The sequence below is a fragment of the Oryza glaberrima genome, chromosome 12 (assembly GCF_000147395.1).
Source record: "Oryza glaberrima chromosome 12, OglaRS2, whole genome shotgun sequence".
Lineage (NCBI taxonomy): Eukaryota > Viridiplantae > Streptophyta > Magnoliopsida > Poales > Poaceae > Oryza > Oryza glaberrima.
In genome coordinates, this window is record NC_068337.1 from 7,352,983 (window position 1) to 7,372,196 (window position 19,214).

Consider the following 19,214-nt stretch of genomic DNA (forward strand, 5'->3'; position numbering starts at 1 on the left):
ACATTTTTCAATATTCCATGGTATAAAACGTACATGCAATTAACTAATTCCTCCCCCTCTTATAAATTCATTTTTTAAATCCTTTATACTCGATATCTCTAATCCAATTAGATACATATGGATTGTATTTTATTATGGGGTCAAACGAGGAAGTGATAATATTTTTTATTTGCATTAGTGGCAGTCCGCCCCTTACATTTTGGATGGGATATAGGGAATGGAGGGAGTACGGATCTTTTGTAAATATTGCTTAATGTTTGACTCGTTATTGCCAGGACGTTATAACTTCAGAAATCATTTTCCACTTTTCACATCAACTGAAAATATTTACTACAACCTACGGGTGTAAAGTTTTGGCATGTCATATCGGGTATTAATAGGGTGTCGGGTATTAATAGGGTGTCGTATGAGGTGTTCGGGCACTAATAAAAAAATTAATTACAAAATCCGTCGGTAAACCGTGAGACGAATTATTAAGCCTAATTAATCCGTCATTAGCAAATGTTTACTGTACCACCACATTGTTAAATCATTAAGCAATTAGGCTTAAAAGTTTCGTCTCACAAATTAATTAGTTGTAATCTATGTAATTAGTTATTTTTTTAAGCTTATATTTAATACTTCATGTTGGTGTTCAAATGTTCGATGTGATATGATGAAAAATTTTAGGTGGTACCTAAACAGGGCCTATATCGTTGTGATAGATGCATACGAAACATCACATCAATTATATTCGTTGAAAAATTGGAATGATTTGCATTGGGAAAACGAGTGTGAGGCCAAACCGCCAAAGACTGTTCTTGCTTTGTGATGCCGGATATTGCCTAGCACCTTCCAGGGATGTATTTGCTTCGTGGACTAGATGGACCACGACATCAAATCAGCATCAGCGACACAGTAAAAAGGTGTAAAGCAATGGGGGGAACTTGGGAGGAAAGAAATGCCGACTCTTCAAGCAAGAACGAATATTAGGCCATTCACACTATATACATGTGGCATTCGGCCTATCCTTACACGTAGGAGATTCTCTGCCAGCTCGGTTTTGCCTATAACCAAACCATCTTCATAAGAAAAAGCAGGGGGGAGAATGGCGTGGCCGCGCTGTGGAGGCTGTGGCCTCGCACTTCATGGCCCCGTCTCCCTGATCTGTACCGGCGTCGGAGGGGAGAGGGGAGAGGCCGCCACAGGGGTGTGGGAGCCGTGGTCGTCGGCGGTCAGAGAACGAGGCAGAGCCCTGCGCGCTATTTCCAGCTTGCGCCCGCTGGTCGGAGACCAAGGTGGAGCGCCGCCGGCTATCGCAGCTCTGCTCGAGTCCGTCGCCGGGAAATTCTCGGCGCCGACAACTCGCTTCCTCCGCAATGGAGAAGGCGATGAAAAGCAAAAAAGTGAAAAGTAAAGGAGAGAGAGAGTGGTGGGACCCACCACGAGTGACCTTGAGCTTGTAGCTAATACCGTTGCTAGCATAGGTGGTAAGTGAGGTTCGGTAAAAATGTGTGGCGCACCATGAATGCCCTTATAGTACCTACTAGTATCCGTACCGACCAATTGAAAAGCTCAGCATGAATTTTATAGTGAGGTCTTAAAATTGACGAAGACATGCATTAGTGTTGTTTAGTGTTGTTTCCTTGTGCCGCTCAGCACGGATAGTCGAGAAAAACTAGGTAGCGTTAAACTAAAACTAAGAAATAAACGTAAAAAATTTATCCACGTCATTAAGAGTAAAACCTATATTTTTAATAAAAATTTTACTCATGGTTAAATCTGATTGGATAACGTGGACAAATCTCCAACATTAGATCCAATGGTAGTTTTCAGATTTTTTTTTATTACATATGATTTGCACCACATTTTTTTTTTCCAATAGTCCTCCCAGACCAGAATATGGTGGCTGGCGGATAGTAGCGGGCTCGCATTGACGCATGCACTGTCACCGGCATTTGGTCGTGCACAAACAGAAAAGCCGAGAAGGCCGGATGGTGCATTGTGTCTGCGGGTTTGATGATCCAACAAATGAAGGAAAAAGTTGAGGAGGCGGTGCGGTGTGTTTGCTGGGCCGGATTTAGGTAATGCTCGAGATCGAGCTTTCGATCTAGTAAAGAAAAGAAAGAAGACTATTAGTGGCAGTTTGGATCAGGACTAAAATTTTAGTTCCTGTCATATTGAATGTTTGGACACTAATTAAAAGTATTAAATATAGACTAATGATAAAACTTATTTCATAACCCTGGACTAATTCGCGAGATGAATCTATTGAGTCTAATTAATTCATGATTAGCCTATGTGATGCTACAGTAAACATGTGCTAATTATGGATTAATTAGGTTTAAAAAATTTGCCTCACAAATTAGCTCTCATTTATGCAATTAGTTTTATTATTAGTTTATATTTAATACTTCTAATTAGTGTCCAAACATCCGATGTGATAGGGACTAAAATATTGTACCTGGATCTAAACACCACCTAAAAAACTATCGCAAGTTATTTTTGGTTATAAAACTTTGAAATGTAAGTATATTGTAACTAGAGTATATGTAACTAGAGTATAAGTACACAATAAGTCGTATGTAACAATACCATAACTCGTATGTAACTTCATTGGATAGAAATCTGAAAAGGAGCAGTCCCTACTAATTATTATTTCAAGAGAATGCCCTTAAGTTTCTCAACAATTCTTCATTGGACAGAACTTATTGAAGCGAGAACCTTTGTCAAAAATTCTCACTACAAAAAACAATTTTTTCGAACGGACCCTTTCTTGGTAGATGGACTAAGGCTGCATTCGGGAGGAGGGGTTGGGCACCAGCACGCATTATTGCATGATCAATTAAGTATTAACTTTTTTTTTTAAAGATGGATTAATAAGATTTTTGAAAACAACATTCGTATAGAATATTTTTTGCAAAAAAACACACCGTTTAACAGTTTGAAAAACGTGCACACGGAAAACGAGAGAGGTGAGTTGGGAAATCTGGGGAATAACACAGCCTAAAAGGAGGCCCATATGTAACTAGATTTAAAAGCCACCCAGTATAAACTCGCATACGAAAATCCATTTTCGCAAGCGGATCTCTAAAGAGGCCCACCTACAAAAAAAATCCATTTTTGTAGGCGGATCAATTAAGTGGCCCGCCTGTGACTTTTTACACCTGCCGGGCTCAGTCTTATCCTTTAAGTTTTTCTCCTCCCTACTCCTCCCCATCTCACTATCTCAGTATTATCCTCCCGTCTCCTCTCCCTAGTCTTCTCCTTCCCTCTCCTGTCCCTGCCTCGCCTGGCTCCTCTCCTCTATACAGGCGACGGCTCTATCTAGTATTCTCCTTCCCTCTCCTCTCCCTACCCCGCCTAGCTCCTCTCCTCCGTACCAGCGACGGGAGCGTGCCAGTGGGTGCCGATGGGAGCTAGGGCGATGGCGACTAAGGTTATAGAAGGATTATAGGAACACCATTATTGTGCTATAATATGCCTAAAAACGTGTTACTAAGCTATGCTGTAATACAAAATATAAGTGATCCTACTACCCAAGTTAGCTCAAGGTCTAGTAAACTAGTAGCACATAGCAAGTGTTCCAACGTATAGAAAATAGGTGTGACGGCTATTATATTGTAGCACATATTAGATGTTACCACATCTACGCTAGTAATACCTTTTTATAACCTTAACATCTTGACATAGAGCCGGTAACACATATCTTAGCCACTAGTAACACGAATAAATAGCACAATACAGGTACTAGTAGCTGTTATTTTACCTGCAATATCACATAATGATTTTTTTACCAATTATAAAACTATTGATTTCAAAATTATTCCATTTTAACCAGTAATGTACCAAAATATTTCAAAATATCTCTTACAAGCATAGCACGTGCCTCAAATAACACAGATCAACATGACAAACTATATCACATATGAAACAAAATAAATGTTATTTACATCAATCCATAGGACCAATCTGAAATTCTTAATACAAATACAATTTCTAAACACAAGGTTAGAGAGTATCTATTTGTACAGTGTGTATAAAACTATTTGCCGCACGCTTCATCCATTGATGAGATAAACTACTGAATAATCATTTTTGCTCCAAGACAAACTGCTTGCATATGCGTACATTTGCATTGTATACTGCACTACAATACAAGTCTTGAATATGTAAAAAATTATAGTACCTGCAGTTGATGAACATGAAGGTATCTTAATGTCAGCCCATAGAAATTTACATGGAATCGTATACATCAAACAAGTACTTCGCTACAGATTGAATTAAACCAAAGAAGTAACTATGGCATATACTGAAGTTGTTTTGGCTCAAAACCAAAATCTCAAAAAGGCTCCATTATTTTATTTCTTATTCTAGCCAAAACAAGGTACAGTCTAGAAAATGATATGGCAGCATTGTTGGGGTAAGGGAGAAAAGCTGGAAAGAGAATTTAGAAATTTTTCAGAACAAGATTTTTCTAGGAATAACACCGGGCAGTAATGACTTTGAGGAACAATATAAAGGCAGATTTTTAGGAGACATTTTAACCAGAGTGCACTAAGCTAATAAAAAATGTTGGATGAATAAGAACTTCTCCACAAATATTATACAATGCAATACTGCACCTTTGATATCCATTATCTATGTGGATCAGATCTGCATTTGCATCGACTTTTTATTTGCCTAAAACCTGGCCCTGAACTAGACTACTGAGGAAGCCATGTAAGGATGCAAACAAAGAACGTTGAGATTTTACTGTTTTTTATCACATCCCTCTGCAGTTAGAAGCAAATGACTATGAGTTTTAGAAATAATTGGAACTGAAACAAGTCACTATTGGAGAAGTGATCTTTGCTGGGTGAGGCGATTTCCACAATAGTCCCAGTTCCAAAAAGAACCAGGACTAAAGAGGTTTTTTAGTCCCGGTTTATTACTCCAACGGGACTAAGGGATCTTTACCGGGACAAAAGTTGCACAACTTTACCAACCGGAAGAGATGAGGAGTTCTCCTAGTGAGTTTTAGTACTACAATATTACAATACTAGATCTTGGTTCAGTAAACTAAACAACATTGATGTCGCTCCAGCATAATGCCCTAAGGCAACATTCACCCTAGCTTACTGAACTACAGCTTGTATTAGTATTACCATGCTAGAGATCAGCTCCGTAAAACAAACGGCATGGTAGTTGCTCCATTATATGGAGGCAACATTCAGCAATTCACCCTAGTTTGCTGGATCAATCTAAAATACTAATTTATAAGCTTATATTAGTATAGTAACTCTAGATATTGCTGATTAACATACTCTGGGTTTCTCCTACGGTCAACGAAGATCAGCAACATCACCGTTGACAATCAAGATAATCATTATTCAGTAATAGAAGTAAACATCGTCGTAACTATGACATAAATAGGTAGATAAATGCTATATTAGCATCGACAGTCAGAAACTTCATGTTTTTTTGGTTCTATTTAACCTCAGATGGATAAGAAAATTAAATAAATTTGACAAGTTCCCGTAATTCACAAATTCTGTGGCCATATATTAGTAACTTAGATGTATGGAAGTGTGTGTTGTGAAATCTCCTAAACAGTTGAAGACAACATTGGTGTTTAATGCTTTGATTGCTAAAATTAAAGCCAAGTATTGTTCGGAACATAAGGAATCTGACAAAATGATGACGATGAAAGCTTGCATTACCTGCTTAATTAGGAAGTAACGACAAGTCATCGTGGCCCCTGCTTCCACTCCACCCAGAAATATAAGGGGAAAAAGCTTACGTATGTGATAAATAAATTAAAGTTGTGAGGAATTCAGCATTAATAAATAAACCAAGTAACTTACGGTTTAACAGAAAGTAAAAGAAGGCATCATAATTATCATGCCGCTAAATTAATCACTAAAAAAATTACCACTGGACTGCCCCCAAAATCTTTTTTTATTTTTTAATCTTTAGCATTCTAGCTCTGCTTGCAACCACATGTCAAAACTTGTGCCGCTTGATCCAACGTGCTGGGAAGGTGGAGAAAAGCGGCTGAGAGCTCGGTGCTTCAGCGTCGGAGCTCGAGGAGGGGGTAATGCCATAAGTGGCCTGGGTGTCGACGTTGGGCAAGCAGGTTCTGGTAGCGTCGGAGCTCGGGGAGGGGATGACGGTGTAGCGTGGCTGGCCGGCGACGTCGGGGCTCGACGCGGGCGAGAAGAGAAGGAGAAGAATCGGCCGTGGGAGAAAAGAGATGGAAGACAGGGCCTACATGTCAGCGAGGTGGAGACAGACATTTTGGGCAATACGAAATTACAATGGTACGTGGATCCAACGGTCTTCAGTGTGTAGAAAATGGCATGTCTCATACAGATGAAGAATTATAACGGCATATTTCCAATTAGGTGAATTGGGATGATATTTTTTAAAACTGACAAATTTATAATGACATGGATCTAATTAACTTTTTATTTATCTACTAATACTTCAATCAAATATCTAGTGGCGACAAATCCACCTCCATGGCGGCAAATCACATTCCTTTAGCAAATTACCGGCGCCAAATTTTCATTAAGGCGCCAAATCATTGCATATGGCGCCAAAGCCCTCTCACGGCGCACCTAATATCTCCTCAAATTCCTCCTCCCAGCCCCTTTGCCAATTTTTTTGCTTCCTTCTCTGTCGATCTGTTGCACAAAAGTCAAATTTCACCCATTATTGGTTGTCTAAACTTGCAGTATGATATGAATCGCTGCTGATGTTAGGAACATTTGTTTATTCTTTGTTTAAAACATGCCTTAAACTTGATTTTGTTTGGTGAAGATTTTGTCTCAGTTATATGAAATGCTTGAATTTTTGTATGCTCGAAGTTTATAAATCTTAATGGTATGATGGACATATCGACTGGCAATTTTCCGCCATATGTTGGACTTATCTGAAGTATATAATACGGCAAATACTGAATGTGTCCAAAGTATATAAATCTGAATGGTTACATGGACATATTTTCTAACATATGTTGGACATACCTGAAGTATATAAAACTGAGAATGAAATGTCCGCTGTATGTAAATTTTGAGGTTTGAATGAGCATATTTGTCTCATCCATGATTTGCCTTTGTAATTGGGTATTTTTCAATACAAGTTTGTTCCAAAGTATGTCAATGTGGGGTCATAGTGCTTGTATACATGTATTCAGTACTGATGATCGATTGATGACTTATCAGCAGGAGAATGTATACAGTTGCTAGTTTCCTGAGCAATCACTGGGTATAATTAGTTTTCTATATCAATTGATAGGATTATGTACTACTGAATTGAAGAATCGTTCTTAAGTATGCTGTTGCAGTAGTTTACATAACTATTAGGTGATGATTTACCACCCCTTTTGTGCATACTGTACATGTAAACTTTTGATGGTCATGCCTTGTATTAAAAAGGTTAATTCCTGTCATGGAAGCATATTTTCGTCTTATCTACCGGTGTTAGCTTTGTTTGCAGAATTTATTCATGGGACGCTACTTTTTTAATTTAATTCTAAACACTAATCATGAGATCTCTCTTTTAAGATATTGATTTTGTTTGCAGCTAGGAATCAGAGCACATAGGCCGAGCACATCATACAGTCCACAAAGTTAGAAATATGGGAGAAGCCAGGTTATGAAGTTGACAGGAAATTGTGATATTTGTACAGGAAAATATATGCGAGTTTTCCTGGACCTTGACTAATAAACCAACAAAAATGCATTTTCATTCTAAAGGATGATGCAATTGTGCTAAATATTTTCTACTATGCAGATATTTCTTTCCTATCCATAATTTGTGTTGACTCGCAGCAGTATGTAGTTTGGTATTATGTCATTCAGAAGAATGACTGGGCCAAGAGGCCGATCTGGCGGGGGGCATTGGAGAAGAGTGAGAAAATTGAGAGTAGCACGAGAGTTTTCACTTCGACTAAAAATATCAAGAATCATTGCTTGGCTCCTGAAAAACAACCACAGCCGACGTGGATACCTACTGGCTTATCTCGCTCTCAAAAGAGGAGGATACAACGTCTTCGGGCCATAGATCAAAAAGAAAATGAGGCCGAAGATGTAGAGAACAAAACATGTAATAATTTAGAACCTCGAATAGCACCTAAGCAAATGTGGAGACCTAAAGAAGTAAAAGTTAAGAGACCGGTGATTTCCTAAAGTAGTGATAATTCCAATTTGATGAAAAAAGAATCATCAGTCATCAAAGTTAAGTCTTTTTCACATGATGCTATGGGTATTAATCTTCCCTTCAAAAACGTGCAATCAAGAAAGACGATTTTGCTTGGGGGGCAAGACGTTATTATGCTTATGAGGGAATCAAGAGAAGATGAACGGCGATGGATACAACATCTCACCTTTGAGCCGCCGTTTGTTGGATGCTAAGGGAAGGTATGGGTTTATTGTGTTCATCATTATATTATATACCTTTGCCATGTTAGATTGCTTGCTATCTAGCACATGTGTGTTTTTGCTTATCAAATTGATATTATACATACATGTTGTAAATGCCAGTTCTAAGTAGTGGAATTGGTAAGTTGGCATACAATTTATTTAAAGTATGATTTGGCTCATGAGTTCTGGATATTTATTCAAAGCCAAATCATATTTGTTTTTATGGATCACCATAGAAGATATAGATTTCATAGTTATTGCACCATGAAAGCTTTGGTTATTAGTAATTCGACTAATGTCAACTGTCAATGTGATGATTTGTTCTATAGTTGTTGTCTTTAGGGACATTGGCATTGTTAATATTTTGCAAGCCATAACAAATGAAAAAAGAAAAAGGCTCACAAGGACTACCAGGCCCAAAGACCGTATCCTTGTTCCCTCGATCCATTGCCGCCCGCGTGCTACTTAAACTCGACAATTCGGTGTCGCGCAGGCATATGTACAACAGCTAGGGATGAAATTGGTTCGGATAGTTTCCGTCCGTCTGGACCATTTTTCGGATTCGGATAGTTTCGGTCGTAACTATCCGGAAATTCTCGAATCCTGAAACGAATTCGGATTTTTTTTTCTCGGAGACAAAAATGAATACAATAAGGGTACTATCCGTCGGAATTGAAAAATGGTCGGAAACTATCTGGAATTTTTTTGATATCAGCAGACATTGAGCAAATTTTAGAAAAAACACGTAGATATACATAACTTTTTTATACGGAATCAGATGAAGACAAACTTTATATCAACATTTGTAGAGTTCCATGATATCTACAACTTTCTTATTGACTATTTTATTATTTAAGGTCTAAATATTCATTATAATATACCATATTAATTTTTACAAAATCTCAGATCTACAATTCAAACGACATCTGATGGAGATGTGTTCCATACCAAAGTTGTAGAGCTCAACGGATCTACCACTTTATAGTTTATAATATTCCTAATCTCCGTTGGATCGCAGCAGCAAGAAACCAACAATGCAGCAAAAAGGGAGTATGTCCGTGTGCATCCATCAGTTCGTGAGTCGTTCACTGTGCCATTACATTTCCCGACTTTATTTTTCTTCTCTAAGTTTCAAATTCATGTTATAAACACGCAGGAATTTATTTGTTTATTTCATCAATCCTCATCGTGTCTTCTTAAATGTATGATTTTGGTTATGAAATAGGAGTTTATTTATTCAATTCACCAATCCATATTAAGTGAAGATATATACTTTGATTCTATAGTTTAGATCTCTTGTCTTACCAGGGGCGGCAGCAACTTATTACTGGGCAATTTGGCTCTCATGACTTTGGATCAAGGAATGATATGGTTTTTGATAGCAAAATTGTTTCTTCTCCTTTGCAGGTTATTTTCTTGATTACACATTGGCTCCGATCATGGCTTATTCTCTATAAACCAAATTTGTAGGACTTTGTCACTTCGGCTTGTCTACATTTGGAGTAGGTGGTCAAGGAGTTTTTTTACCCCGGCAAATGGGTGGCGACCTAGTTTTTGGGTTGTTGGGCATTGATCTTCCACATTGGTTTTTTCTCTTATTTTGAGTGTATTGAAGTTTGTTGGCTGTTTACGCTGTCATGGTGCAGAGGCCGAGAGTATTCTCAGAATGACTAAGCTCAATAAAGTTTTCATTACCTTAAAAAAAAAACTTTGATTCTACAGTGTTTTTAAAAATTTAGGGCCATGTTATGTGATTCGCACACGGGTCTCTAATTCCTACGTCTTTCCACATGCACGGCGAATAGACTCCAGGTGCTTGCAACGTCATTGGCTCATCTCCAGGTTCGTTCATATAATGCAGGTGGTTTGGAGTCTTATATCCCAAGTCTTCTTTTTTTAAAGATGATGAAGAAGAAGAAGGCTTAATTAAGACCGCGCTGAAGAGACGATGTTAATTCCCACGGGCACGTATATTAGATATAGACTCTATTAGAAAGACTGCAACGCCAGGTGCCAACCTCTAGTCTCTAGGTTCCTTGACATAATGGCACATTGTGGGAGTCTTTTACATTCCAAGTCTTGTTTTTTTAAAAAGAAGAAGAAAATTAGATGTGTCCAAGCCATCGAGAAGACGTATCAACGCATTTCCACATTTTCATAGAATAAACTCCATTACAAGGAAGGTAACATAAGGCGCTCGCCTGTCCTTCACTTGATGGTGAATGGTAGTCTTTGTATCTAAGTCTTTTTCTTAAAAAAGAAAGATCGAAACGAAGATAAAATAGATGGATCCAAGACTGCTGAGGAGAAATAATGCCAACTTATTCCACGGGAGCCTCGAATAGAATCCATTACAAGAATGGCAATGTCAGGTGCTCAACCATTCAGGTCTTCAATTTGGTGGTGCCTACTCGTTCCGTACCAAAATAACTCAACGTGTAATAAGATGTGACCTAATCTAATAAAACGGGACGGAACAAGTGATTCGGAGTGTTTGTATCGAAGTCTCTATTTTATTATTAAGAAAGACAAATAGATGGTTCCATGGTTGTCAAGGAGGCATGCCAGCGCATTCCCACAGACACGTCGAAAATACTCCATTACAAGTAGGGATGAAACTGGTTCGGATAGTTTCCGTCCGTCCGGACCAATTTATGGATTCGGAAAAATTCGGTCGGAACTATCCGGAATTTCTCGGATTCGAAAACGAATTCGGATTTTTTTTTCTCGGATACGAAAACGAATACAGTAAGGGTGATATTCGACGGAATCGGAAAACGGTCGGAAACTATCCAGGATTTTTCATTGGATATCCGGAGATATTTTTCAGCAAAAAAAAAACAACAACAAAAAAAAAACCCAGAAACCCTAGCCGGCTAGCCGGCCGCGCCAGCTGCACGCTGCCGCCGCCCATCGCCGCGCGAGCCTGCCTGCTGCCGCTGCCGCCGGCCGCGGGAGCCCACCGCGGCTCCCACCCGCCGACGCCGCCGCGGCGCGAGCCACCGCTCGAGCCCGCCCGCCGCCGCCGGCCGTGGGAGCCCGCCGCGGCTCCCGCTGCCGCCGCCTGCCCCGCCTCGCGAGCCCGCGCGCTGCTCTCGGCCGGTCGACGCCTGCCCCGCCCCGCGCCGCTCTTGGCCGGCCGCCGCCGCCCTGCGCCTGTGGATGAGAGGAAGTGACAGAGAGAGAGTAAAAAGTGTGTGTGAGAGAGAGAGGAGAGGAAGAGTCAAGAGGATAAGGTTGGGGGTGAAAAAAATGGTGGATTTTTTTCAATGTAAAAATCAATTTTTATTTTATATGTGGCTCTTTAAAACGAATTTAAGGGCACTAAATCAACTCATATGAAAAAGTTATTAAAAACAAAGTTGTATAACTTATTAAGATCTATCATTTTTATTTTGGTCATTTCTCCATCCGAGTTTGATTAAACTATATAAAATTTGAATTTAAAAATATAAGAAATTCAAATAATTTTCCGGGTAGTAAATGATTTCAAATGAAAAAATTGTCAACAACAAAGTTGTATAACACATCAACATCTACAACTTTTGTTTTGGTCATTTTTCTATATGACTTTGTTTGAACCGTTTGAATTTGAATTTCAAAATATGACAACTTCAAACAATATTTTGAAATACTAAATAATTTCAACTGAAAAAGTCATCAACAACAAAGTTGTATAACTCATCAAGATCTATAACTTTTATTTTGGTCATTTCTTCATCCGACAAAGTGATTGTAATATTGTTCACAAAATTTGCATCTATCTCATTTGGTTTATTAAACTATAAGAGAGATATGTAAACTTTGTGAAAAATATTATTATCAATTTATCGAATGAAGAAATGACCAAAATAAAAGTTGTATGTCTTGATGAGCTCTGCGACTTTCATGTTCATGTACAGGTGAAATTAATTACATCTTCAAAATATTATTTGATGTTTTGAAATTCAAATTTTTAATTGATAAAACAAAGTCACAAGAAAAAATAGCCAAAATAATAGCAGCAAGAACACAATAACATGATAGAGCATGATTTTAGAAATATTTAGAAAAAAGAATCATCCAATTTGGAGTTCATATGAGTGAGATAAATTAGTTTCAAATTTCCAAATTTTATTTTTGCATACGGCTTCTTAAGTCACCCGTATGGGAAAATTGATTTTTTTCATGCGGGTCCTTAAATGGTCCACATACAAACAAATGAAAAAATTCAATTCTGAAAAATAACCACTCAAATGTTTAAAAACTTTCAATTGAAATGTTCAACCCAAAATTTAAAATATTCAACCAATTTTCAAAAATTTCAATGTGCCTATGAAAATTTCAGTGATACACATTAATTTATTTGTTTCATGATAACATAAATTTATATGGAAAGTAAACATAATATTTTCTATCTCCTCCTTGCCCTTATAAATAGAGATAAAATTTGAAAATACTGATGTTTTGTTTTTGAAAACTAATGGCTACATATCTTCCTCGTTTTAAGAAGCTTATTTTGAGGGGCCTTATATTTTGATAATTATTCGTTACCGTATTCGTTTCGATTCGTATTCGCTCCGTATCTGTATTCGATAATAATCGATTCTGTTTTCGTATTCGGGTTTCCGATTCTGATTTCAATTCCAAGAAAAAATATGAAAACAAATGATAGAGCTAGCTTCCGACCGTATTCGATCCGTTTTCATCCCTAATTACAAGGATGGCAGCTTCGTTCACTCATGGACCACTAAACTATGACGCCTGGTTCAATGTCTTTTTATATCCATCTCTTTTTTTTTTAGAAAGGAGAAAAAAAACAACAAGGTTGTACGGGTGCTGAGGAGGGGCATCAACGCGTTCCCAAAGGTGCACCGAATAGATCGTCTCTAATTACAACGCGCACACATGTCTGTTTGCCCGGTAGCATGTGACAAGCATCGACTATGAAGCAATCTTATTGAAACTGGATAAAAGGGTGGAAGGATTTCTATCCCAACTCAAGCACTATTTCGTAGTTCCCATACTTACCATGTCATACAAACACTCTTTATACAAACTATATGTGTCAAAGGTTTGGTTTCCTCACAATAAACTCATCCAATCACCTCTCTTCTCTCATCATTTCTCTCTCTTCTAATTATCTATCTTGTCAACTTATTTTTTTTACAGCTGATTTAATGCTACAAAAACTAGCTAGGTATATGGCTGGAACTACCCTGACAAACCTCACCACCTCCATGCCCTTCACTGGCACCACCAAACCACTTGTTGGATGACATTAAAGGCAAAATAAACTTCGTTAATCTGCTTTGAAATTTTAATGTGTCAAAAAAATCCATACTTTGAAATTTTGTTTTAAGCTTTTAACCGGAAAACTATGTTAACCCCACGAGAGGATGTTCCTTCATTTGTCTTAAAAAAATCATCCAAATAGTTATGCAGAATTTTGAAAAAAGAAATATAACATTCATACTTACAACATATTTCTGCTGAATTCTTTTTCTATCTCATTGTGTTGGTCAAATTTGATATTAATTCTGGCGGACTGCTACATTTCCCTTCATTTGTCTTAAAAAAATCATCCAAATAGTTATGCAGAATTTTGAAAAAAATAAATATAACATTCATACTTACAACATATATCTGCTGAATTCTTTTTCTATCTCATTGTGTTGGTCAAATTTGAAATTAATTCTGGCGGACTGCTACATTTCATTATACTCTACATTATCAAAAATAATATTTTTCAATAACTATTCATATGGAATTTGGAAGAAAAATATACACGAGAGAACATTCCCCGGAGATATTAGAATCTATTCCAAATATGATCATATATATACTAAAAATTTAAATGTTCCTGACAGTAATTCGAATTGGATTGCATTAAGTGCTTACTTTATGGGCAACAACATCTCTTTACACCACTACGGAAAGGCTCATCACTCCCGGTTTGCAACCCATTTTACTCCCGGTTTGCAAACCGGGACACCTAATCCGGGACTAAAGTTATCTATCTTTAGTCTCGGCTAAAATAACCGGGAGTAAAGATGGATTTTTAAGTCCCGGTTGGTAAGATGGCGGCACCATTAGTCCGGTTGGTTAGTTTTTTTTTTCTTTTTGTTGTTATTTTTCTGCTTGCATTTATTGTCACCCTTAAATGCCCCACAAATCATTCACAACAAATCATCCACAATTGCCTATCCATAAAATCATCCACACTCCACAAGTCATTCACAAAATCATCCTCAAATCTAAAATAATCCATAACAAAGTTTACAAATCATTTAAAAAAATCTAAAATAAACTCAAAAAACACAACCCCGCCGCCGCCGCCTGATGCTGGCGCCGCCCAGCTGCCACCGCCCGGCGGCCTCCCCTCCCGCCGGATATGGAGGAGGGGAGGCCGCCCGGCCGTGCGCCGCATCGCTCCCATCCCGCCACCGCTGTCGCTACGACCGCCCGGCCACCGCCGGAGGGGAGGCCGCCACCCGCAGCTCATGCGTGGCCGCGGCCGTGCGCCGCCTCCTCACAGCCGCCACCCGGCCTACGCCCGCCATTGCCAGAGTGGGAGGAGTGGGGAGGGGGAGGAGAGGGGAAGCGGCCGGAGGAAGGGGAGGAGAGAGGGGGAGGGGGAGGAGGTGGAGGAGAAAATGAGAAGGGAGAAGTAGAGGATGAGTTCGATGGGAGGAGGAGAGGAGGAGGGGATCGGATAAGGATTGCTGGAAGCGCGCGCGAGTCTCTGGGGAGTTTTTTGATTTTTTTTATTTTGGGTTTCGGTTGGCACAAACAACCGGGACTAAAGATGATAGGGGTTGGTAACACCAACTGGGAATAAAAATCACAAAAGTACATGTAGGTTTTCAAACCGGGATTAAAGTTATTTTTAGTTCCGGTTTTTACTCAAACCGGGACTAATGTAATTTTTGTGTGACCTAGTAAAGATCATTTCTCCAGTAGTGTTATTAGGCAGGTTCATGAATTCCCTTATTTTATTTTTTTTACGATATATTACCCCCAAATGAGGTAAGACGAATGTCATTCATATATACAATACTAGTAATATTAGTATCATGGTATATATAATGGACGGTGTGAAACAAGTTGGGATGAGCATCATAAAAGATTCTCAAAGGCAATATATAAGGAGACCATCAGCCAGCTTCTGAGCAATACTAATTAACTCTCAAATCCCTCGCGCACACACACACGCAGACAGAGAGAGAGAGAGAGAGATGGCGTTATTTGGGGTAAGAGAGATGAGACGATTTGAGAGAATGACGCCGGAAAGGCGAGCTGAATATCTACTAGGCATGGCCGGTGTCCTGACGTTGGTAACGTCGATCGTCCTGTTAAGCGGCAGCACCTATGGGTACGGCCCTAAGGTTTGCACCGGCCGTGGCGTCTTCTTTAGCCCCACGATCGCTCTCGGCCTCCAGCTGATGGCCGCCTTCATTTTGGGTACGTGCGGCCAGAGGTACGGTGATGAGTGCCTCTTTGGTTGCTACCTCCTCGGTCTCCTCATCACCTTCCCCCTCCTCCTTGCCTTCATAATCTTCGGCTACGTCGCCGTCGGAGGCATGGACCTCGGCGGCGGAAGTGTTCGCGAGTACAATCTGGAGGAGTAGAGCGGGTGGCTCAGGGGCCGTGTGGCCGACCCGCACTACTGGGAAACAACCAGCACATGCCTACGCGACGGGAACGTCTGCAGCGGCATGACGCGGTTGGTACGCGACCCAGACACCGGCATTTTCGTCCCTGAGTTATCCCCGTATGAAAGGTGGCTCAAGGAACATGGGATTAAGAAAGGCGTGCACGTAATGTCGCCTATCGAGGTATGTACGTAGCAGCTAGCTTCGATATGATTGATGGATGATATCCCCGAGCCCAAGCTCAGGTGTAACTTCGGTATTAGCCTATGTATGTCCAACCTTAGTGTACAAAACTTGATTTATTTTGAAAGGGAGAGGGTAGTATCTTCTTTGACGTATGGGCCGGTCCACCTTTGAAACCACATGAATGCAACCGCGTGCGTGGTGACGGGTTTTTGTTTAGGTCCGACAAAGATGACCACCATCGATGACGGCTCTAACACATATGAGTTTCCACATCGCTGACCACTAAACCGTTACCAGACCGTTTGACATAGATGAGGGTTCCCGCCAGACAGAAATGACTTGATTCGCACTAGCGCACTCGGGATGAAGCGGTGCACCACTTTGTTTTAGGGAGCTCCAAAGACTTCCAGCTTAGTATACGTACGTTGTGCTAGGTTAATTATAGCTTGCATTTCATTTTTTTTTCTTTCCTTTCCTATTCCCTGCTTTATTTTTTCAGTGATGATTATATATTTTGTTCAATACTTCTTTATTTATGAGCAATTCTACGGTCCTTGAGAAGGTACCATGAGGTACCAAAATTTACACTTAAATTTCGGTACCTCATGGTACCTCACAGTACGTAGGTACCATGAGTTACCAAATTTACAATAGAAAAAATGGTACTTCATGGTATCTCCTCAAGGACCGTAAAATTGCTCTTTATTTATTCATTTCGATATTTCACTTAATTGGAACCTCGCCTTATAACTGAATATATATATATGCTGCACTTGGCAGTCTGGATGCTGCAAGCCACCGACAACATGTGGTTTCACATATGTCAACGGGACGACGTGGATACCAACACCAGCAGCAGCAGGCGCCCCTGCCGCGGCGACCAACGTCGACTGCAGCAGGTGGAGCAACAACCAACAGACGCTCTGCTTCCAGTGCGACTCATGCAAGGCTGGCTTCCTGGACGACATCAAGAAAGCCTGGAGTTTCGATGCCCTGTATCCAATTCTCGCGTTGGTCGGAGCCTTTCTTTCATGCTTTGCAGGCGTCAAGTATTGGAGACCAAGACTAGACACTGGGTACTCACTAATTAGAGAACGAGCAGTGGCTTAATTTAGACGGCTAATATCTGCGTATAATCTTTTCACGTAATGCATAGGCGACATACTTATAGACGACGCGTACAGTAAGATTATAAGAGTCGTCTCTCTTTTATAGACATGCTATTTGTATTATCAATATGCTTTGACTCTGTAAATAGCATGCATAATGAGTGTATGGTATTAAGCCATCTATATTGAGAAAGGCTCTCTAGTGTAATATCATACTAGTTCTGGAATTTAATCTGAATCGTCGGTTTTTATAAGTGCATATATCGGTACTTTATTAACTCAGCGATTAGGGTACGCAATATTAATTTTGGCATTTTGGTTATTATCTATTCACCAGTCTGTCATTTTTCCATTCATTTGTGCGGTATCGCTACTTTGATGTCAGCATCCTTCCGCTGCCGGTCACGCTCAGCAAACTTCCAGCCGGCGTCGTCGATCGTTAAAACTACTACTACCTCCGTTTTAGTCTGGAAGATGTATTGCCTATATTTATAATAGATGTTAATAAATCTAGTTACATATACATATATATATATATATATATATATATATATATATATATATATACACACGTATGTATGTAATTAGATTCATTAACATATATAAATATAAAGTCTTATAATATGAAACGGAGGAAGTAGTATTAACGACATGAATAAAAAGCCGAATATGATCGTTAGAGGTCATTATTTTTCTCATCGTTATGGTATTAACTATAAAGTTTTCCTTCCGTCGTTTTCTGTTATATATTAAAAGTCCATTAATATTTTTCAAAACGATCTTAAACCATCACGTGACGCTCTAACAAATTAAAAAAAATCTGAGAAAAAACAAAACATTTATCCCTCGGTTTTCAATTAAATTAATGGTTCTAATATTATAAACCGTTATATTAGATTATCTTAAAATAAAACGAAAAACCAAAAGTGACTATACTGTCCCATCTCAACTTCCATGGTACGGACGTACGTGCGTTAGTATGTAATCTTTTTTTTTCTTTTCAATGTCTATAGTTGAGACGTTTATTATTATTATTATTATTATTATTATTATTATTATTATTATTATTAAAAGTGATAATAAATTTTAATAAAGGTCACTTTTAAAAAAATAGAATATATCTGCATACAACTCTTTTACAAGTAGACAACTAGACATAAATGAATTACTCTACAATATTTGAAAACAAAGTTTACACCATTATGTTATGTACCCATTATTTTATATTATTTATTAATAAAAAAAGTTTCCATCAATTTTCACTTAAACGGATGGAGCTATTATTTAGTCCATTAGATCTATCTTTATTTAAAAACCAAGCCTTGGAAGACGAACTCTCTCTACACCTTAACATAACGCACGTGCGTATCTTTGCCTTCCACGCGCATGATAAAGTAAAGTGTTGTGGCAAATAAGGTGATCATGACATTTGCAACACTACTGCTTTGCCGAGGTGAAGACGTATCAAATCTTAACTAGATAATGATTGGGCTTTTTTAATAACTTGAAAACAAATTGAATATGTGGTGTAGAGCGGAGAAAAATCTAGCACCGCGAGTTGAATATAATTAATTTCTCTCTTTATGTATATAAACATGACGAAGCTATAAAGTATTATCCGATGTCACATACATATATATTACACACATATATTACACATGTAATAATCTATTTACATGTGTTAATTAAGAACATACTTTGGGAAAAAAACATTCTGTGCCACGTGTCCGACGCATGAGAGAGGAGCGGCGTGGTCTCATGTTAAATAAATGAGTAGATAAATTTATATAAAATATGGTCTATACAACTATAAAAAGATAATGAGTGAGTGGAGGATGTCACAAAGCAATAAGCAGACTCAAAATAATGACAAATAAATAGTTTACTTCTATATTTTA

At 38.8% G+C, this 19,214-nt stretch overlaps 1 pseudogene; it reads left to right on the forward strand.

Moving 5' to 3' along the window:
- The first annotated feature begins 1,087 nt into the window (after positions 1-1,087).
- On the forward strand, positions 1,088-17,487 carry LOC127756238 (tetraspanin-3-like; annotated as a pseudogene).
- The last annotated feature ends 1,727 nt before the right edge of the window (positions 17,488-19,214 follow it).